The 23475-nt window shown below is 41.8% G+C and overlaps 1 long non-coding RNA gene across 4 annotated transcripts in view; it reads right to left on the bottom strand.

Annotated features, from left to right (window-relative positions):
* LOC102771423 overlaps positions 1-23475 on the bottom strand; it is a 271101-nt gene that overhangs the window by 159969 nt on the left and 87657 nt on the right. For all 4 annotated transcript variants that reach the window (XR_001512410.1, XR_436500.2, XR_001512412.1 and 1 more), the window contains one exon: positions 1267-1400. This is a non-coding gene — a long non-coding RNA (uncharacterized LOC102771423). The remainder of the gene's footprint in view (positions 1-1266; positions 1401-23475) is intronic.

Raw genomic sequence — 23475 nt, 5'->3', positions numbered from 1 at the left:
AAAATGTTTGCTTCATGTATTAAAAACAAATGATATTACTAACCAAGTAAGTGGGACCTCAGAAGAAAAAAATTAGGAAATCATTTATTTTAGGGAAAACACAAAGTCTATGGATACAAATTATTCTGGATAAAATGCTAAGATCACCAATGTTGCCTCTGCCTGAACAGCCCTTCTCTAGTGTGGCTGCGATGGAGATGCTGGAGTTCACTCTTTATTTCTGCAGCCTCACGGAACGTACTTGAAGCTGGTCTGCATTTGCTTCTTTCAAACAGCACCATAGCGAGCTCACCTTCAAAACATAGGAGATGGCTAGCGTCTCTCACCATCATGAAGATGCCAGTGAAGGGGAAGTGAGAGGGACGTTAATGCCATCGCTTTCATTCACTGAAAGCTTTACATATTAAGCAGAAGCTATTCAGTAAGAAACAGAAATGAGCTATCAAGACATGAAAAGACATGGAGGAACCTCCGATGCATATTGCCAAGTGAAAGACACTAATCTGAAAAGACTACACAGTGTAGGAGTCCCACGACCTGACATTCTGGAAAAAGCAAACCTGGGGACACAGGAAACCATGGGACCTGGGAGTGCAGGACAACGAACCTACCCCGTGTGAGACTGAGATGGTGAACTCATGTCATTGTACAGCTGTCAAAATCCAAAGTGCGCAATGGAAAGAGTAAGCCCTCATGTAAACTATGAACTTTAGTTAATAATGTATTACTATTGGCTCGTCAATTGCACACGGATGTAAGATGTGAATAACAGGGAACCGTGGGGCAGGGAGAAGGCTGAGGGAGGAGATGGGAGCTGTACATTCCACTCAATTTCTCTGTCAATAGTAAAACTGCTCCAAAAAAAGTATTTTTTTTTTTTTAAAGCAGATGAGAATCACGCTGTTTTTCAGCATCGTGGCATCTCTTTAGATGATAGTCCTCTCAATGCATAAGACCAACCAACTCTGCCCAGGCTGTGATGACCCAGGTTAGAGGAAAGGTCAGGTTAAACGTCTCGCTGGGCTGGGAAGACAAAGCAGACTTTGTGTCACAATAGAACTCATCCCCTGGAACAGGGAGATGGCAGGAGATAAAACAATACTCTTTATCACCAGCAGATTAACCAGCAAGGACTGGATCTTTCCATTTATCTTATAGGCTCCGAAGGACAATGGGCCTTCTGTCCTTACACCTGGTGAAGGGAACGGCGCCCTCGGCTGAGCGCTGGTGGGGTTTACGTGAGGCCATGCAGTTCAGATTTCATACCTGCGTTTCTGACAGTGCATCCCGTTTCATAATCTGCCCGCCAGCCACGGGACTTGGAAGCGGAGCCATCAGCTTTCAAAGGGCAAGAAGCAGATCTGCGGCTTGTTTGAGAAGAATGCTGGATGTAGACATCCCTGATGGAGAGCAAGATAACAAAGTGGTGGCATGTTTCCCCTCTCAGTCAGACACTGGCCAGGAGTCCAGGAGGGCCTGCTCCGTCCTTGTGCTCAGCTCCTAGCTCAACACCAGGCTCAGAGTAAGTCAACAGAGACAAGGCCTGCTGGCCCCGTGAACCTCGAAGACAGAGCACATCAAAATGATTCGTCAAGATTAACACCTTGTTTTTCCTGCTTCACTAAAGTTTCCAGATCAATCTCTGTGGGCACCTGTGTGTTGATGGTTTTGTTTATTCTAAATCCTTGTTTGGAATGGGACCAGCTGGATTTGACTGACTTCGCTTGGGAACAAAACCCCAAATTTCGTTGGAGCAACCGACCTTCCCCCTATTGTGAAGTTTGAATTTAATACTTCCTTTTGGCTCAAGAGGATGGTCTGTGGCCTGGGCCCAGCCCGTCAGAGCTCTGTGTCCCTTGGCCTCAGTGGAATTCAAAGAAGGACACATTCCTCAGGCGGAGCCATGAGACCTGGGGCTTTGCAGGCATGATTTGAAGTAGAAGTGTTCTTCATCTGCTGCGGTTGAGAAATTGATAAAATGAAAGCCTACTTGCTAGTGTACTTCTTAACCACCACTTGGGGAAAATCTCCCTGAAAATAAATCCACAAGAGTAGAAATGGGTTGAAAGCTGGGGAGAGAGCAAGTCCTTATGAAAATATTTAAGCAACTTGAACTAGCAACGCCTGAAATCAACACATTTCCTGGAGCTTTCAATGAAATGGGCCACTAAATTCCCAAGATTTCTACCACTGTATAACCAATTGTAATTTACCCATGTACCCATTTTCCCCCTCACATTGAAATTTTGTGTGTTAAGAACCAAAACAGTGCCTGGAATTATGGCTTTATCATTGTAAAAATGACTGAAAGAAGCTCAAACGTCATTTAGCCTGATGGGGAAACTGAGGTTGAGGGAGATGACATGGTGAGTCACAGGAGCGGCCCTGAAAGCCAGCTCTGCCACACCAGCTCCTTTGCAGCACACACTGCCTTGTGCTCCTTAACAGAAGGCACTGCCTTCCCAGAGGCACCTCTGTTAAACTTCCCAAATGCTTCCAGCTCTAGCCATTTTCCTCAGTGGTGAGAGGGTCAGCCCGCCCACCAGAGGTTTGCGGTTCAATTTCTGCAAAGGCATGTACCTGGTACCTCACTTGCAGGCTTGATCCCCAGCCCCTGGGTGGGAGTAGGGGATGGGGGTGTGCACCTGGGAAGCAACCAATCGATGTGTCTCTCTCACATTGATATCTCTCTCCCCCCCCCCCCACTCCACTCTCTCTAAAAGAGAGAGAGAGAGAGAGAGAAAATTAATGGGAAAAATATCCTCAGGTGAGGATTAAAAATAAAAGAATTTGTCCAGACCAGTTAGCAAATTGTACCATCCTGAGACTAGCCCCTTCTCCCCTCAGGACTCTTGGATCTCTCCATAATTTAGTTCAGAAATTAAAGGGATAATGTCTGTCCCTGGGCCAGCTTCCATTCTAATTATTCACACACACCCCTCCTCAGAGCCCTTCATTAACACAAAGCCAACACACAGACTGTTTCCCTCTAGATAATGGCAACTTCATGGGTGAATTGCAGGCCATATCTCAGTCATTTGGGATAAAATTGTTATCTCAAATATAAGAGGTAGATGAAAGCTAATTATGACAACTGTGCCCAAGACAACATGGGGCCAGAGAGGAGAAAGTTCAGCCCTGGCATTGGGACCTCTGAGGAACCTTTCATCCCCTTCGCGTGTGGTTTAAGACACCCTCCCCATAGAGACGGACATGCAGGCATCTGAATTGTCAGTCAGGGGCAAGAAGGGTCTGCCTCCCCCTTCCTTCTGTGTTGTGTGTGTTTTCTTAAAGCATGAACTTTTCTATTTTCTTTCCTTTTTTTTAAGCCTCACCTGAGGATATTTTTATTGCCTTTAGAGAGAGGAAGGGAGAGAGAAAGAGAACAAGAGAAAAACATCAATGTGAGAGAGATCGATTGGTTGCCTCCTATACGTGGCCCAACTAGGACTGAACCCTCAACCTAGGTATGTGCCTGGAGCTGGGATGGAACCCATGACCTTTCAGTGCACGGGATGATGCTCCAACCAACTGACCATACTCTCAGGGCCCTTGTTTTTTGGGTGGAATAGCAGAGCCTCTCTTCAAGTATTGGGAGTTCTACCGACAACAAAGGAAATAGAAGGAAAGCAAAGCTGTGAAATGAGAGACATCAGGCCCAGGCTCCTTCTGAAGTCAATGGGAGGTGAGCTGCTCTCTCTGACCCGTTAGTAATGGACCTGGAGAAACTGCTGATGGACGGAAAGCTCTGCTGCCTGGAATCCCCAGCGTGAGCCACCTGTGCACAGCTAGCCAGTCTGCACACCATCTAGGTCCCAATGGTCTGCCTTCATGAGATGATGAATACAGAGGACGGACTCAAGCCATTGGAACATCTGCTTCCCTTCATGCCTTACCAGGATTTGTGGATCACCAAATAATTTAAAAATATGAATTTATAAGCATATTCATATTCTACCCACCAATGTTCTTTTATGGTCCAGACATCTATTTAGTGGTAGCCACAATTTTCTTGTGTGATGTTTGAAGCAGGAGATATACAGTGGTTGAAAGCATGTATTTTAAAAAGCCAGAAAACTCCCCACCTACTTCCCCTCCACCTAGTTATCTCCTTGTCCTTCTCTGGGTGTTGGCTTACAGGTCATTCTCTGTTCCATTCTCCTCCCCAACTAATTTAGTGTCTTCACAGAACCTTCTGATTTCCTTTTGGTAGCTTTTATTATATCTGTAATACTTTTCTTAATGCCTGCCTTCCCCCCTCGACCCAGAAGACCCCCAAGGATTGAGACTGCATTACTCTCCCATATCCCCAGCACCTAAAAGAGCGTTTTGTTTACTACGACTGGTATTTACTGGGTCAGGTAGGAGCACTGAAGGATGCTGACACCAAGCCCCAGCTACTTGTGGAGTGGGCCCTCAACCATCCTTCAGCACGTGGGAAAGGCTTTTATAGAGACAAGAGTCATCCAGGCATACAAGTCCTTCAGCTTCGCTAGTTCCCAAAACACTTTCTGGTTGTCTTCTCTTGCTGTTTCTTTAAGTCCATTATCTCCTACCCCACGACTTAAGCCAACCTCCACTCCATGCCATTTAACTGGTACATAACTGAGTTTTTCTCAAATTCGGGTCCACACACCAGTGGGGTTGGCTGGCCTTTGATTAGGGTTCTATGAATTCCCTCTGAGATTTATAAAGAGATGAAAGCACATACTGAATCATGCACATGAATCTTTTAAAATTGAATAAAGACACGTGATTTCAATACCTGGAGGTTTTTTAATGTACTGCAAATTCTCTCACACTCCTCCCTTTAAAACATGGAGTCTAAGTTCCCTTTCCTTGAACCCAGGCGGGACTTTGTGACTAACGAGCAGAGTGAGGCAAAGGGACCTTGCATGACTTCCGGGGCTAGGCTAGGAAAGGAGATAGGACTCCACCCGCTCTCTCTGGCACATGCACCAGGAGCATCCTGGAGAAATCTGGTTCTCCTGAAGCTGCCGCTGCACAGACCAAATAGAAAGACTGCATAGAAGTTGCTAGAGAAGCCACAACTGTCCAAGTCTCTCTAGCCCAGCTCTGAGGCCTGGGAGTGGTAAAGACTTAAAGATGACCCCAGCCTCAGCCACCATCTGACGACAACCGCATGGAAGACTCCAAGCCAGAACTACCCAGCTGAGCCTCTCCGGGTTCTGACCCTAAGAAACCATGAGAAAGAAAGATTGTTGGTGTCTTACACCACCGACTCTTGTGGCATCTGTTACAAAGCAAAAGATAACTATCGCAGCGTGCTTGCTTGCAGTTGGGTTTGTGATTGCATTGGAATCTTTGTGCCGTCAGTACCCTACTCATGTTGCAAGCAGTTACTGGATCTCAGCCAAACAATTCCAGCAATTACATTTAACAAATGCACTCAAGTTTAATTTTATTGGCTTTGTTTTGCTTTTACTTTTTTCTCCGATTCTATTTAACTTTGCCATTGCTTATGTAAGTTTTATATGTATCATTTAAGTAACATTATAATAAAATAATTTAAGTTAACACCAGAGGACCACACTTCTTTTTTCTTTAAAAGGAATCTTAAATTTGAGAATCAATGAAAGGGGATCTGGGATCTTCAGAAAGGCATGTGTATCTATAAGATACTATCCTCTTATTAACTGTTGTTAAATGAAGTGATGCCTACTACTATTCACCCTAGGGCCGTGGTTGGCAAACTGTGGCTCACGAGCCACATGCGGCTCTTTGGCCCCTTGAGTGTGGCTCTTCCACAAAATACCACGTGTGGGCGCGCATGTACAGTGTGATTGAAACTTTGTGGCCCATGCGCAGAAGTCGGTATTTTGTGGAAGAGGCACACTCGGGGGCCAAAGAGCCACATGTGGCTCACGAGCCGCGGTTTGCCAAGCCACAGTTTGCTGACCACTGCCCAAGGGCATTCTTCATAATTGTTCAGAGATGTAACAGTTCAATTGTAAGGTTAGTGTATCTGCCTGTAAGTCTCCTAGTTTCAGCCTTCTGTTGGAAACCCCAGTTGATGGCATGATTTTGGTCCTTAGTATACATGGCCTGACGTTTTTGATCAGCATCCACTTATTCCTCCTATTTTCCATTTTCAGCTCGAAGATGGCCACCTGTCTTTACCTCACTTACATTTTAGAATAGGGCACTTAACTGACATTCTAAATCAGATCATTATAAACATACTTGTCAATTATGATGACTACCCATTCATTCATTTTTATATCATGCTTAAACAAAAACTCAAAAGCTTAATTTGTAACTTATGCAAATATTTATAAATGTACATTTTTATTTTATGTGGATAGTTGATAGATATAACACATAGCTTTCCATTATATGATGTAACAAGTCTCTGAAAATAGTTTGATTTTTAAAAATAAAATTATAGATTATTATCATAATAACAATAATATCGATCATTTATTACCAACTTGAAGTACTTGCACAGTATGATGTTAAATATTTCACCTACATTATTTCATTTGCCTAATAATGATTTAGGTAAAATTGCCATTTTACAGAGGCTCAGTGGGAAGGTCATTTTACTGAAGATAATATAACTGGAAATGGAGGAGCTAAAACTTGAACCCAGGTAGGTCTGCTTTTATTAATTCAGTTTTCTAACCTCTCTAAATTCTCCTGACTATCCATATATTCTTATTTACTGTATTGCAGTAAAGCTAACTTATCATCAGTTATAAAATGTTCTATTATTTGCATGGCAATATGAAAAAGACAGACAACAAAACTATGACACAACTCTTTATCACTAGAATGTTCATTTTATATTGATCTGAAAGTGCTCTATTCAATAAATAGACCTAGTTTGACACATACTTTTAACATTACTGTTGTGTATGTGTATAAAATGGTAAGTGTAAACAGCATAAATGGAAAGAGGTATTTCTAGAACTTCCCATTTAGACTCTGGTTCCTCTGAACGGTTTTACAGATAAGGATCCCTGTGTCTGTTTTTTCACAATGTCATCCTCCCCATCAGAGAACACTGGCGATGTAGCATTTCTTAAGAGAATGCTCTACTATCGGGTCTGGGCTTTTCTTTTAAGCTGCCACTATCCTTTTCACAAGTTTTGATATGTTGTGCCATCACTGCCTCTCATTTAAATATTTAAAAATGCACATCTTAGAGTCGATGGAATATATTATTATGTTTCTGTAGACCTTGATAAAAAATCAACCACCCACAAATTTAAGGAGTATCTTACAATGGGTTTAGCTATACTAAGTATCCAAGTCTAATATAACTATAGCCTGCTAGAAATCATAGTACATTCATGTTATTTTTTTCATATTATCTCTATTTGTGAATGCTTATGATACATCAGGTATTGGTCTGGATCGAACCCAGACACTTCAGTCCATGTGTTCACTCATTAAACCCATTAAACCCAAGAAAGAGGCACATTGTTCCACTGATTAACGAAGAAGCTAAAATTTAGAGAGTTTAAATAATTTGGTCAAAGTCACTGTGTGTGTGTGTTAATCCTCACCTAAGGATATTTATTTTTTCCATTGATTTTTAGAGAGAATGGAAGGGAGGGGAAGAGACAGAAAGTAGCATCAATGTGAGAGAGACACATCAATTGGTTGCCTCTTGCACATGCCCTGACCGGGACCAGGGATCAAGCCTGCAACCAAGGTGCATGCCCTCGAACAGAATCGAACTGGGGACCCTTTGCTCCATTAGCCAATGCTCTAACCATTTAGCAAACTGGCTAGGGCTCACATTGCTTCTTAAGTAGCAAAATCAGGATTTCATTTCATTCTCCCTGACACCAAATTCCATTCTGCCACCTATTTTGCAGTATTACCATCTACATAAAACATTGGCTTTATACAAATTATTAACTAATATATATATTTTTTACATTTGATTCAATAAGAGTTTGGATTTTTTTTAAATTTATTTTTTTAATTACAGTTGACATACACTATTATGTTATTTCAGATGAACAACATAGTGATTACACATTTATATACTTATGAAGTGATCACCCTGATAAGTCTAGTACTATCTGACACCATAATTGTAACTAATATTAAGGCGCTATTATAAACTATGTAGAGTGTTTCTATTTCCCTTAGCATTCCTTCTTCCTGCACATGAACATGGATCTTCACTAACTCCCTCCCCAAGGCAAAATATTAACAACAACGCTTCAGGGTCTGATCTGGTTATAACAAGCCAACATTTCCTGCAGCCGGTAAATTCATCACTCCCATGGCCACCTCGCTTTATAGGTTTCTGGAAGAATTAGCTATAAAAATGACCACAGTACTGACCATGTCACAGGACATAGGTCTACGCATTCCTAGTTCACTGCTGATCAGAAAAGTTCATCTTGGCTCTGTAGGAAATTAATGTTGCTTCCTTCATGTGGTTGTGGCCCACTGTATGCAAGGAAGGAATATACAATTGTTTCATGTTGTACCTGGCACAAAAGATTTTACCATCTAGTTATTGTCCAGGAGATCCATTAGGCAATTATCTTGCTTTTAAAACAAAGGGAAATAATCTCAGAGGAACTGGGACCTCAATTTATAATCTCGAGATTAATGGCACTAAACTTTATGCCATGCAAATAACTAATCCAGGAATTACAAAATGAAGTGAACTAGTTTGTGTAATGTTAGCTCGTGGATTTCAGAAACCTTCGCTTAAAGATCTTTACTGTGGTACCTGTGACAGTGTCTTTACCAACTCAGTCCCAGTGTTTGCAAACAAGATCTCTGTCGTTTCTAGTGCTTGTGAGCCATACCTTTTTAGAGAAAGGTAGGACTCATCAGACAGTGAACCAATGCCAGGTCAAATGGCATGCATATACCAGATCCCTACGTTCTTCTTTCAGATTCTCGTCTTGGCATCTGGCATCACCATTTCCCAGCTACCCAGAGTGGAAATGATTCTTGACTGGCCCCTTGTATGTGGTCCCCATATCCAATCACTCTTTGAGTCCACTTCCCTACCTCTTTAATAACTCTCTGACCTGCTTGTTTCTCTCCACTGTAACCGCTATTCCTTCCGGTCACCACCATGGCCCACCTGTACAGCCTCTACCTAAACTAATTGATCTTTTCTGCCTCCTGCTCTTTATGAAGCAAAAAGTCTAATCGTGTCATTCCCTGGCTTAAACTATTGGATGGCTTCCTGTGGCTCTTGAGATAAGGCCCAAGTCCATTGTTCAGCTTGCAAAACCAATGAAAAACAATTTAAAAAGTAGCCTGGCTGGTGTTGCTCAGTGGTTGAGCACCCACCCATGAACCAAGGAGTCCCCAGTTCAATTCCCAGTCAGGGCACATGTCGGGGTTGTGGGCTTGATTCCTGGTAGGAGGCATGCAGGAGGCAGCCAATTGATGGCTCTCTCTCATCGATGTGTCTATCTCTCTATCTCTCTCCCTTCCTCTCTTTCTCAAAATAATCGAAAAACATATTTAAAAAAACACTCAGTGATTATTAAGAAAAAAAATTAAGTAATGGCATACCATTGGTCCTATCCTGTATATTGGTCCTATTTGGGAATATATAAACCAATAAAAAATAGACAACAGAAAAAAGTAGGTAAAAGTGTTGAACTGTTACTTTATAAAACATAATATTAGACAGCTGATAAACTTTTATAAAATTGCTCACCTTTATTAATCATCAAGTGAATGGAAATGAAAAGCCAGTGATACACAGCCTACAGAATGGTTACTCTCAGGCTTTGCTGCGGGAGTGTGAATTGTATTACCACTTAGGATGACTGTTTAACAGTGTCTATGACAATTAAACTTACATATATCATTTTTAAAACATCGATTTGTTGTTCCACTTATTTGTACATTCATTGCTTGATTCTTGTATTTGCCCTGAACGAGGATTGAACTCATGACTTGGAGTAACTAGACAACACTCCAACCAACTGAGCTACCAGCCAGGGCCTATGTCTATCCCAACACAAATATATGCTTCAAATCCCAAAGAAATTTATATAAACATGGCATTATACAAATATAGAAACAACTAATGTTGAAGTAAAAAATTATAAATTGGGTATATACATACATTAAACACTATATAAAAATAAATAGTAATGAATTACTGCTACTCATAACAGAAATTATCTGTGGTATCATTTCATAGTAACATTGTTTGCAATAGATAAAATCTAAAGATAATCTCATAAATGTAAAAATGAATACATTGTACAGTGGTCACATAATATAAATCCAAAAATAAATGAACTAGGATTTTATGCACAAAATTATTAAGTAAAAAAGCAAGGCTTAGAAGAATATCAGATAGTGTAATAGTAAACTAACTAATATATTTTTTGGAGACAGATTAGATAGATGATATAGATACAGATATATAGATATATGGACATATAGATATATATCTATATAAACATATAGATATATAGAGAGGTACACAGATATAAACTATGAGAGGTAGAAAGGGAATGATGAACCCCAAATTAAAAATAATCCCCCTTATCCATAAGGCAAATGTCCCAACACCCCCAATGGAACCATGAATTGTACCAAACCCTCTATATACTGTTCCCTCCCCCCCCCCATAAATACATACCTTTTCACTTAAAGGAAGCAATTCATGGCTTCTCCTTGCATATCTGAATTACCAGCATCATTGCTCTTTCACTTTGGGGCCATTATTAAGTAAAGTGAGGCTCACTTGTACACAACCACTGTGACACTGTGACAGTTGATCTGATAACAGAGACAGCTACTAAGTGACTAACTGGCAGGGAGCGTATACAGTGTGGAGACGCTGGACAAAGGGCTGATTCGCGTCCCAGGGAAATGAAGTAGGACAGTTGCAAGATTTCATCACGCTACTCAGAACAGCATGTGGTTTAAAACTTATGAATTGCCTATTTCTGGAATTTTCCTTTTAATACTTTTGGTCCGTGGTTGACCGCAGGTAACTGAGACCATGTAAGCAAAATAGTGGATCAGGGGGCCCTGCTGTACTTTCCTGGAAGCTCCATGAGTCAGGGATTTTTGTCTCCTTTTTAAAATCTTACTATTTTGCAATACTTAGCACAATGCTAGACACATAGTCACTCAAATATTTTTTAATGAATCAATAAATGAGACAGGATTTAGTAAAGTTGTTCCTTAAGCTGGATGATGGGTACACCCCATGTGTCTTAACAGTTTTCTTTATATGCTAAACTTCTACCACAATCCACAAAGTAAGAAACTGGGGAATTTTACTCCCTGCCATGCTATCCAGAAGTCTACTTGAGTATTGTGGAATGTCATACGTGTGTTATTTTAAGAACTTTTATTCACTAGTACACCTTACAGATATTATAAAGATGAGTTACCAACTTCAATAAGATATTCTGCAGTGAGTATATAATCTATAAAGAATTGGCATCAAAATATGTTAAAATGCCTGTAAATCAATAAGCAAACCACAAATAAAATAAGAGAAATGTGGGCAGAAAACAGGAAAAAGCATTTTGCAGAAGAGAAAACATATAAGTACAATAGATGCATGAAAAAATATTATTAGTGATGAAGGAAACACAAATCAAGATCACATGAGATACCATTTTACTGATAATCAAATGGCCCAATGAAGAAGGCTGATAATGCCAAATATTGGAAAGGATATGGACCCATAGGAATTCATATACATTACTGGAGGAGTATAAATTGGTGACATCTCATTGAATTCTACTTGGTGTCATCTCCAAGAGTTAAAGACTCACATACTCTGTGACCCAGCAGTTCTACTCCACTGAAATGCTTGCTCATGCCCAACCAGCACATGCACTTGAATGGTCAGAGACCACTGTGCATCAAGGTAAAAACCTGGAGACAACCCAGGTTCCCATCAGTGGGTGAGTAGATGATTAAACTGAGGAATATTCATCAATGGAATATAATACAGCAGTCAAACCAAGTGAACTGCAATCATGTACAACAATATGGATGACTCTTAGCAACATGATAGTAAGTGAAAATAGTCCCGAAGTGTGATGTCCTTTTCATAAAGTTAAAAACAACCAACATAAAAAAATAGAATGAACAGCATGGTGACTCAAGTACTACATATGTGAAAGTTGCTAAGAGAGTAGATCTTAAAAGTTCTTATCACACACACAAAAATTCATGTGGTGATGGATGTTAACTAGACTTTTATGGTGATCATTTCACAATATATATAAACTAGAGGCCTAGTACACAAAATTTGTGCACTGGGGGGAGGGGTCCCTCACCTCAGCCCAGCTTGTGCCCTCTCGCAGTCCAGGCTCTCACAGTCCAGGACCCCTCACTCCTTATCGCCCACCTGCCGTGGAGGTGGGAGAGGCTCCCGCCACTGCTGCTGCTCTCGCCAGCCCGGAGTCCAGCTTCTGGCTGAGTATGGGTAGAGGGGTGGGAAGTGCAGCTCAACCAGAAGCTGGGCTCGCTGCTCCTTAGTGCTGGCCCTGCCCCCTGCCCACTGGGGGTGGGGGTGGTTGGGGGACTGGGCTGGCCGAGGGAGGGGGTCATGTGAGATTGAGGTACCGTGGTCGCGCCCCATCCCGCCTCTGTGGAGGTGCCAGGACTGTGCCACCACGTTTGTTGACATGGCTGGCCTGGCGGCACAGGTTCACTGGCCCTGCCCCCTACCCACTGGTCATTCCAGAAGGTCGTTACGGAAGGTCATTCAGCTGTCTGGTCTATTTAGCATATTAGCTCTTTATTATATAGGAAGGATATTGAGTCATTCTGTTGTACATCTGGAACTAATATAAGGTTATATGTCAATTATATCTTGATGAAAACGGAAATATAGTCTCAGTTTTTTAAAGTAGATTTTCATTGATTTCAGAGAGGGGAAAGGAAGGGGAGAGAGAGATAGAAACAACAATGATGAGAGAGTATCATTGATCAGCTTCCTCCTACACACCCCACACTGGAGATTGAGCCCACAACTAGGGCATGTGCCCTGACTGAAAACTGAACCGTGACCTCCTGGTTCACAGGTCGATGCTCAACACTGAGCCATGCCAGCCGGGCTATACTCTGTTTTGATATGCAATTGTACATAATTAAAAAGAAAGGCAGAACTTATAAAATAATTCAATTATTAAATACCTCCCACAATGTTAATAAAGTTTAGAAATAGAAAGGCAATTCAACTACTTAAACAGAAAGCAAGAGAATGATGATCATGGTGTACAGGGTCAAATGGAAGGAAGCAGAAAAACACAACCAGTTTAGCATATGGGTAAATGTTGGCTACTGTAAAATCTTAGCGTTTGTTTTGTGTGGTGAATTTGGGGATGGTTATTATGGTATAAAATAACTACCAAAACAAAGTAGTTCATGCAAGGGCCAATGACAACTGTGCCATGGAACAGGGATTATAGTTAATCTAATTCTGGGCATCCAAGGTTCATAAGAAAGAAAACAAACACCACTTGTTATAAAGAGAAGATAAACATTAAAAAATGTAGAATGATCTTCTCTTTTACAGAGAGGAAGGGAGAAAGAAATGAGAGAAAGAAACATCCATCTGTGACCATGGTTCATAGGTCTATGCTCAACCACTGAGCAACACCAGCTGGGCTAGAAATCCTTTATATCACATAGATTTTTATTCATGTTATTCATATTTTAAATTTTCCTCTCTAGTTTACCTTTATATTCTTTATTTATTTTGATGTACTCATGTGTTATATTTAATATAGTCATATTCATCAGTCTTTTTGTTTTGTGCCTTTTATCTTATTTAAGAACTCCTTCCCTATCTCAGTGTCATAAAGATATTCTCCTATATTCTTTTCTAATCATTTTAAAGTTTCTCTTTAGCTTTTTTCTTTAAACCAAGAACAATCCATGTTTGTATGTGGAATGAAATAGAAATTGAATTTCATTTTTTTCCTTTATGGATGAGAAGTTATACCAGATCCATTTATTAAAATGTAGAGTTGACTACACTAGAAAAAGCACCTTGATTTCAGAACACCGTTGTTTCTGGGAACTATGCTCCAAGTATTGGAGGTCCCCATTATCTTAGTATTTATTATGTGTGTCCCCCAAAGAAATGGCCTCTTTCAAAGCTAGTCTCCCTCAAACAACTTTCTGCTTTAATTTTAGCTCCTCTCCCCTCACTATGTCAACAGTATTTGCCAGCTATTACCTTATGGATTGTTAGCTATTTTAAAATCCCCAAAATACAGTATCAGAACAATACAAATGGAGAGCAAAGTAAAATTACAAATCTTGTAAAAGATACAGGGATTTGCCAACTGAGCAGAATTGCTCTAATCATTCCCACAGGCAAGGACAGATGGTGATATGGAAAAATTAGACTATTTAGTAACCAAAGAAGGGCCTGTAAGTAAGTAAGACGGCACTATAGATGCCTCCAACGGGAATCACTTTAACATCAAACTCAGGAGGAGTCCATCAGAGAAAATGAATAAAGGCCTTGTATATTTTTGTGAACTAATCTTTATGATCATGATGCAAAAGTGACACTAAAGATGTCATCTGGTTCCATTTTTAAAGAAAAATTAGACACAACTCACAGCATTTGAGTCTTGCTTTGATTGTTCTAAGCATATCTCACAATTGGAATTATGGCTTAAATTCTCTTAACCATAAAATAAGACTATTTTCATAAGTTATATTGTATTTTCAAGATAAAATCCCAATCAAACCTTTTCACAGTTATTTCTTATAAAACTTTGATGCCTCAAGATTATGAACAATAACTTGGATTGGGAGAGTAAGTGGGTTACAAACCACATCTTTAACAAAAACCGACTTCTCAATGCACTTATTTCACAAGACCAGAACTGGAGTGAGGCGACTGAGGTGCCTAGGGTACAAAACTAGGAAACTATTAACTCTCAGGATTATGGACTTACAAAGGCTGAGCTGATTTCTATTATTATACACTAGAGGCCCGGTGCACACAAATTTGTGCACTCAGGGCTGGGGCGGGGGCCCTTAGCCCGGCCTGTACCCATTCACAGTCCAGGACCCCTTGGGGGATGACCAACTGTCGACTTAGGCCCACTAGATAACAACCTGCTGGCTTAGGCCTGCTCCCCCAGGTGGCAGAGGGCAGGCCCTAATCCCTAGGTGCAGCCCCTGGTCGGGCTCAGAGCAGAGCCGATTGGGGAGTTGGGGCACCGGCCCCTGTTATGGACAGAGCAGGGCTGATCAGGAGGTTGCAATGCCACCCTCAGTCATGCTCAGGGTAGGGCCAATTGGGGGGTTGGGGCACTGCACCCTGTCACACTCAAGGCAGGGTTGAAGGGGAGGTTGCGGCGCCACCCCCTGTCACACACAGAGCAGGGCCAATCAGGAGGTTGGGGCGCTGCCCCCTGTCACACACAGAGCCACAGGGCAATCAGGGGGTTTGGGCGCTGCCCCCTGTCATGCTGATCCCAGTGCCAGGAGCCCTCTTGGCTCCGCTGATCCTGGTGCTGGGAGGCATATTACCCTTTTACTATATAGGATAGAGGCCTGGTGCATGTGTGGGGGGTGGCTGGTTTGCCCTGAAGGGTGCCCTGGATCAGGGTGGGGGTCCCCACTAGGGTGCCTGGCCAGTCTGGGTGAGGGGCTGAGGGCTGTTTTCAGGCTGGAGGGTGACTGAAGCTCCCAACCGCTCCTTTTTTTCTTTTCTTTTTTTATTTTGGGCCAGCTTTAGCTCTGGCTCCAGCTCTGAGGCCTCTGCTGCTGAAAGTAGGTATCTGGTTTGTTTTGGTTCTAAAATCGAAACACTGTATCAACTCCAGCTCTGAGATCCCAGCTGGCTGAAAGCAGGTTTCTGGGGTTTTGTTTAGCTTCTATATTTGTAACTATGTTTCAAACTGCAAACTCAAAGGCCGGCAAGGCAGGCAGGGAACATTGGTTTCCTCCGTCATTGAAGCAAGCAAGCCTCATGTTAATTTCAAGCTGCCTGGCTGCCGGCCGCCATCTTGGCTGCGAGTTAATTTGCATATCGCCCTGATTAGCCAATAGGAAGGGTAGCGGATGTACGGCTACTTACCATGTTTCACTTTTATTAGATAGGATTAGCTTTGCCTGTTCTAGAACTTGGAATGTAACCACACAGCATGTTCTCTTTGTGTCTGCCTTCTTTCACTCAGCATGCTTTTGAGATCAATCCATGGTGTCACATGCATCTGTAGTTCTTTCCCTTTATTGGTCAGTGTTCTGTTTTATAATTTTTATTCTGTAATATATCAGATTTTATAAACATGCCATTTTATATTTTATAATACTCCTCTTTATGTAACATTTTATAGATATACCACAGTTTGTTTCTTCATCTTTTGATGGACATTTGAATTGTTTCCAGTTGTTGCCTATTATGAATATAGCTGCAGTGACACTGTGTCTAATTCTGGTGGGCATATGTTTTCATTTCTCTTGGTTAAATGCCTATGAGAGAAATTGCATGGTTAAACAGTGTTTGTTTAACTTCATAAAAAAAAAACCTGTTTTCCCAAAAACATAACTATCTGCAATGTATGAGAGTTCCAGTTGCACCTTATCCTCACCAATCCTTGCTATTGTTAGTCATTTGAATGTTAGCCATTCTGTTGCCATGATGTGGTACTCATTGTGTTTTAATGTGCATCCCCACAAAGTCGAATATGATAGTGAGCATATTTCATATGTTTATTAGCTGCATATCTTCTTTGATAAAGTATCTTTTCAAGTCTTTAGCCTGTTTTTTAATCAAATTGTTTGGCATCTTATTACAAAATTTAAGCGGCCTTAGTATATTTTGGATTATATATAAAACCTCTGTCAGAATCATAAATTGATCATATTTCCCCCAAGTAGCTTTCCTCTTGGTTTTCCTAATGATATCCTTTGGAAAGCAAAAGCTTTTAATTTTGATAAAGTCTAATGTTCATTTTTCTTTTATGTTTAGTCTAAGAAATGTTTGCCTACCCCAAAGTTACAAATCATTTCTTCTATATTTTAGTCTAGAAATATAGTTTGACTTTTACATTTAGACTTAGGACCTATTTTGTATTAATTTTGGTATATGGCAGGAGGTAGATAGCAAAATTCATTTTGTAATATGAATGTCCAGTTGTTCCCACATCACTTATTAAAAACAACTTACTTCCCCATATAACTACTTTGGAACTTTTCCCCAAATCCAACTGAACATAGATGTGTTGGTTTATTTCTAGACTTTCTTCTGCTCCACTGATTGATATATCAATACTTTTTTCAATACCACATTGATGTGCTCACATTATAATATGCCTTGAAATCAGGTAATGTAACTCTTCCAACTTTGTTGCTTTTCAAAATTGTTTGGCTACTCTTGGTCATTGGCATTTTTATGTAAATTCTAAAATCAACTTATCAACTTCCAAAAAACATTTGCTAGAATTTTTACTAGGATGCCATCCTATATAATAAAAAGGTAATATGCAAATCGACCAAACAGCAGAACAACTGTTCGCTATGACGCGCACAGACCACCACGGGGCAGACACTCAATGCAGGAGCTGCCCCCTGGTGGTCAGTGTGCTCCCACAGGGGGAGCGCCACTCAGCCACAAGCCAGGCTGATGGCTGGTGAGAGCAGTGGCGGTGTCAGGAGCGCCTCCCGGGCAGTGCTAAGGATGTCCGACTGTGGCTTAGACCCGCTCCCCAGTTGGACATCCCCTAAGGCCTCCCAGACTGCTAAAGGGCTCAGGCTGGGCTGAGGGAGCCCCCACCCCCAAGTGCATGAATGTCATGCACCCAGCCTCTAGTTAAACTGTAAACAAATTTGATAGGACAGACATGTGTGAGTACTTCAGCCTAGAAAAAAATGAAGTACTCACACATGTTACAACATAGATGAACCTTAAAAACATTATACTAATTGAAAAAATCCAGACACAGAAGGTCACATATTGTATGAATCCTTTGAGACAGAACACAGGTTGGTGGTTATCAGAGGCAGGATTTGGGAAGGTGGGAACAACTGCTTAACAGGTATAAGTTGTTTTCTTCAGGTGATAAAAATGTTTTGGAACTAGACAGCGGTGGTGGTTGCATAACATGTAAAAGTGCTAAATACCTCTGAATTTTTCACTTTCAAATGATTAATTTATGTCATGGGAATTTCATCTTAATAAAAAAAGAAAGACTTAAAAATGGTAGGGATATTTATTTTGTCTACTTTAAGAGTACCTGGCATGCAGTAGGTGCTCAATAAATATCACTGAATAAATGACAAACAACACCTACCTTTTAAGCCAGGAGTTTCTCTCATAGCCATAACTAGAAAAATGTCTAAATTTGCCTCTAAAAATAATTTCTGAACCCAGGCATGGCTATACTAGAAATTTACCAGCTGCAATGCCCTAAAAGAGAAATGGTAGGCCCAGGTCCTAGAAAACAGCCTTCTGCATCCTCTGTCATCCTTACTATATCTGTAAAGCTGAAACTGCTGGCTATGGCTCACCAAAACCCCTGACATCCTGTCTCACTACCCAGTACACCCCAACAAGAGTAACCTCGAGCCCAGCCAGTGTGTCTCAGAGGTTGAGCATTGACCTACGAACCAAGTATGTGTATATATATATATATACATATATATATTCTTGATTCACAGTTTACCTATTTACTATAAAGAACTCTATGTGCAGCAAAGCAGAGCTGTTATGTAAGCCACAGAGAGTGTTGTGGATTAGCTTTGTCAAGAGCTAATGAATACAAGAAGGCAGAACCCAGCAAGAGATTTATTCAAAATACATAGAGATAAATATAGCAGCAGCCTTGATTAGCTTCCATCCTTCTGTTTTGTTTTGTTCAGTGCTACTTTTAACACATTATGTAACTTAGCATTCACCCTGGTATTCCCATGTTTAGAGGAGGAAACTAAGGCGCCTAGAAGTGTTGTAATCACCCTTGGGTCACACAGGAAGATGCAAAGCAGGCATTTGAAGTAGACACTCAAACACTGAACAGGGAGTGCGGGCTTCGTTCTGTGCTTGCAGGGTCCTTCTTTACCAAGTCAAATTCATGGTGACGAGCAGCCCCACTGCTCCTGTGATATTGGCCCCTGGTTCACAGTGAATAAGGCTTCAAGTTTAAACAAATCTCAAGGAGGGTCTCATTGCATTAGCACAGTCACATGCCCATCTCCAGGCCAGGGGTCAGAGTACTGTGGATACTCGCCTTTCCCATAAGAAGGAGGGAGAGGGGTGTGTTTTGACATTAGAACAAAAATATTCTGCCATGTCACATACATCCCAGGCTATCATTTAAAAGACATCTGTGAAACTGCCTCGCCCACTAAAATCATAGTACAAGCCTGCGAGAGAGAGAACCTGCTGTTCAGTATTGGGAGGGCACCAGTCATTGGCAGCAACGTGATGGGAGAGACTGGAGTTGGGGTGTGCTGGCTCTAAGCCCTGGCTCAATCTCCCCCTCTCTGCATCCTCAGGCCGGTCCAGTCAAGCCTTTAATTTTCTAACTGTAAATGCAGCGATTCTCAGGAAGAGTTCCCAAAGGCCCTCTGACTCTAGGTAGCAATGATTTTCTTGCTCTGATCTCAATTTTGGAGAAAAATTCCTAGATAGCCATGTAAGGCAAACAAAAGGCATTTTACTGCTGTTCTCAGTCCCCATCCCTCTTGCCTAATCTTTGTTTGGCCTTGTGGCGCTGGTTTTGCTTCTAGGACCATAAATCCTCTAGTTTCCAGTCTGATTTTCACAGCAGCCGCGAGGATCCTATGTGTTGGGTGCAATGCCCAGCTGCACCCAGCCAGGACTGCACAGAGAGCAAACAAAAGACCGGGCACAGCTTGGCAACTTGACTCTGGGTAGTGGAAACCAGGGTAAAAAGGCAGATTTTAGCAGAAATGTGATAATTGTCAGTTTCATTTGATTGGTGATGATGGGAGTGTCTTAACCATTTACAACCCAAGCTCCCTTTTAATAAACCTAATAAAGATGCCACACCACCCCAGAGCTTCTGAAACACACCCTTGGTTAGGGGTGGGGGTTGGGGTGGGGGTGAGGAGCTCACCTCTTCCTCCTTCTCATTACTAATATGTATGGCAACATTTGTGAAACTTTACTTTCCCTCAATTGTATTACAAAAATTGTAAGTTTTAAAAATTTTCCCCTATAATATTGACTACTAGAGGCCCAGTGGACAAAATTCATGCATGGGAGGGGGGTGTCCCTCAGCCCAGCCTGCACCCTCTCCAATCTGGGACCCCTCGGAGGATGACCCAACTGCCAGTATAACAGGGATTGGTCCTAAACTGGCAGTCGGACATCCCCCTCGCAATCCGGGACTGCTGGCTCCTAACCACTCACCTGCCTGCCTGCCTGATTGCCCCTAACTGCCTCTGCCTGCCAGCCTGATCACTGCTAACTGCTCCCCTGCAGGCCTGATTGCCCCTAACTGCCTCTGGCTCGGCCCCCGCCATCATGGCTTTGTCTGGAAGGAGGACCAGATGATGTCGGGTCTATCTGGTCTAATTAGCATATTACCCTTTTATTAGTATAGATGCTTTTATAATCTCCCCTTCTGCTTCATCATCCCATCCATGGAGGGGAGGGTCTGGCATGCCCTCCTCCCCCAGGAAGAACGGAACTGTAGTTGAGGACACAGGTAGAGCACACTCACTAATGATCCTCACTTAGCACAGACTCTACTTTTTTCTTGATAATGTCTTTTTGTAACTTCCTCAACCTCATTTCTGAACCTCAGTTCCCTCCTGTAGAAAAGACACACTGTGAAAACTCATAAGATTGTTGTAAAAATGCCTGGGGTCACTTATGGACAGTGCTTGGCCCACTGACTGCCATACAATAGGTGTTCAATGGGTGTGAGGGCCGCCCTACAGGAGGTGCACTGCCCAACTCCATCGCTGCAAATCATGAGATGGACAAGAGCCTCTGTGGGAAACTCCCATGTGGATCTCTGTCTGTCTATTCCTGGTGAACCCTGCAACTGCCCAAGTGCAGGGTGTCTGATTTACCAAGACTCCTTCTCTGCTCCTGCTGTGTAATATCATCTGCAGAGACAGGAAGTCCCAACCAGCCAAGTATGCAGGATCAGGCCAGCAGGATCAAGTCCAAATGATCTCCCAAGCCAGCTCTTGCAAAGGAACAGCATTTATGACCCACAACGACGGGGAGTATGGAACTGAAGCATTCGAGGAGGGCCATGTGAGGTCTCCTGCAAACTTTCCAGACTCCCAGGGAAACAGTTTATGTCATTTTAAATATTGGGTGTTTAGATTAGAATTAGCCTGAGAGCAGCATGCTGCTATTATTGTAAAGACCAGTGCCCAGAGGGGAGAAGCTCTATCTCTTGTTTGTTTGGACTTGAAGCAAACCCCTGCCCTACAGCCTGCGGGCTGTTAAGTGTTTCGTAACCGGGGATGCTTCAGTTCATGGAGGAGACATGTGGCCACAGAAACAAGATGAAATGATGGAGCAAGTTGAGGAAGCAGAATCTGGGAATCTTACACTTTGCCACCATCTCCCGAACCATGTGTTTCATGCCATGAAACACTCAAGGCAGAATGTGACATGACAGAAAATAAGGGGCCTGTGACCAAATGATATTAGTGTGGAGGATTCTAGCTAAGCTACCTGGTTAGAGAAGATCAAATCCCTCCAGCTGGGGGGAAGTGTATTTCCCACATGCATCCCTCTATGCCCGCGTTATCATAGGATATCACAGTAGTACCATTCAAGTCTCTTTTCTAATTACCCCATGGTTGCCACCCATTGATTGGCAAGGTTGGCCTTTCTCAGCAGAAAATTCCTTAGCCATTCAATGAATTTCAAAGGGCATTCATTGCTTACCTAGAATGTGCTAGTTGAAGGGATAGGAATAGATCAAAAGTAAAAATAAGTTTTTGCTTTCAAGAAGCACACTGTTCAGTCAGAAAACTGCCAGAAAAGGACATGATTGGGAAATAGAAACTATGTGCTCGACCAGTGACGCTCACACAGGCCTGCCAAGTGATGGCCACAGAGAGAAAATAAAACACAAATGATCACGTTATAGTCATATTAAATTTAGTCTGAAGAACCTGATGACACCAAGAATTTGCATTAAAAAAAATTTTTTTGCTGAGAGAAAAGATATTGCAGGCACTTCCAAAGGAGGTGTTCACCGGTTGTTTTACAAGAAACTGTTTTTCACTTGCAAAGTAGCAATTTACATCGATGGAGTAAAATCACTTTGCCTCAGTCATTATGTCCATGAGGAATTAATTCATGAATTAGAAAGTCATGCTTTAGTGGAAGTTAATCCATTTAGTGAGCTCAATTTGTTTGGGAGGAAACACATCCAGGTAAAACTTAAAAAAATCTTTCCCCCAATTTCATTCTCTAATCACCCAATCTTTCATCCTTCAAAAGCAATCACCAGTTTCCAATGATAAAAGCAAAAATGGTTGAATTTATACCTGCATAAATGAAAAGTTATCCTCTGAGCTTAATATGTTTGCCATATTTTAAATTCTGATTTAGTTGAAAAGACAAGAGGGGAAAAATTTTTTAAAATCTATTAATTCTAAGCTTGGATAAGGAACTGAAAACAGCTTCTATGTGTCCCTAGGACACTCTCTGATTTGGCTTGTTTTGTAGATTTCTGTTGTTCTCAACTGTGGCCCCCAGTGGTTCTCAGAGTGGGCAGCTTAGCAGGCTCGCAGAGTTTGCCTCCCAGTGCTTGGGTAGAGTAGAGAGCCTAGTCCCTTCCCTGTGAACTGAAGCTTGTCTTCTGTGATCTGAAGAGAAATCATCAGCTGACCACTTTAAGTAACAATGGTCACCATTTATCAAGTACCTGCGCTGGGCTAGGCAGTTTTACTTCTTAGTCCTCAAAGTCAAGCTGTGTAGGAGTATCTTCAGTTCCATTCCGCAGGTCAAGGACACTAATTCCACAAAGTCCGATGGCCAATCAGCAGCAGAGTAGGATTGGAAACTCTGAGTGCTAACTCCATGGAATCATACCTCAGTAGGTAGAAACAACAGGTTTCATGTCCATGTTTTGTTCACCCCAAAGCCTGGCCTCTGAAGAAGATAAACCTCTTCTGCATTCAGTCACTTCAAGAAGCTATTTAACATTTGCTTAGAACGAGAGTCGTCTGTTATAGGACAGCAAAGACACCACGAACACCCATAGTGGATTCTTTCATACAGGGTCTCATGCTGGGAAATATGGGACACACAGATAGGGAATCCGTGGCCTGTAATCTAGTCCAAGAATGAAATAAGCATAGATCAGAAACCAGCTGGCTACGTACATGTACATCAGGGATGAGGCGTACTCAATTATTTATTCACTCAGCAAATATTCATTGAGTGCTGCTTTTTGAGCACATGGCCTGGGTTTACACATCTGAAAAATAAGGGCAATGCTTTCCTTGCCTGCTTCCAGGGCTGTTGCGAGGACTCTGTGAAGGAATGTGTGAAATCACTTGGAC

The sequence above is a fragment of the Myotis davidii genome, unplaced genomic scaffold (assembly GCF_000327345.1).
Source record: "Myotis davidii unplaced genomic scaffold, ASM32734v1 scaffold189, whole genome shotgun sequence".
NCBI lineage: Eukaryota > Metazoa > Chordata > Mammalia > Chiroptera > Vespertilionidae > Myotis > Myotis davidii.
Note: the sequence above shows the minus strand (reverse complement) of the source record. Positions and strands in the feature narration are given on the sequence as shown.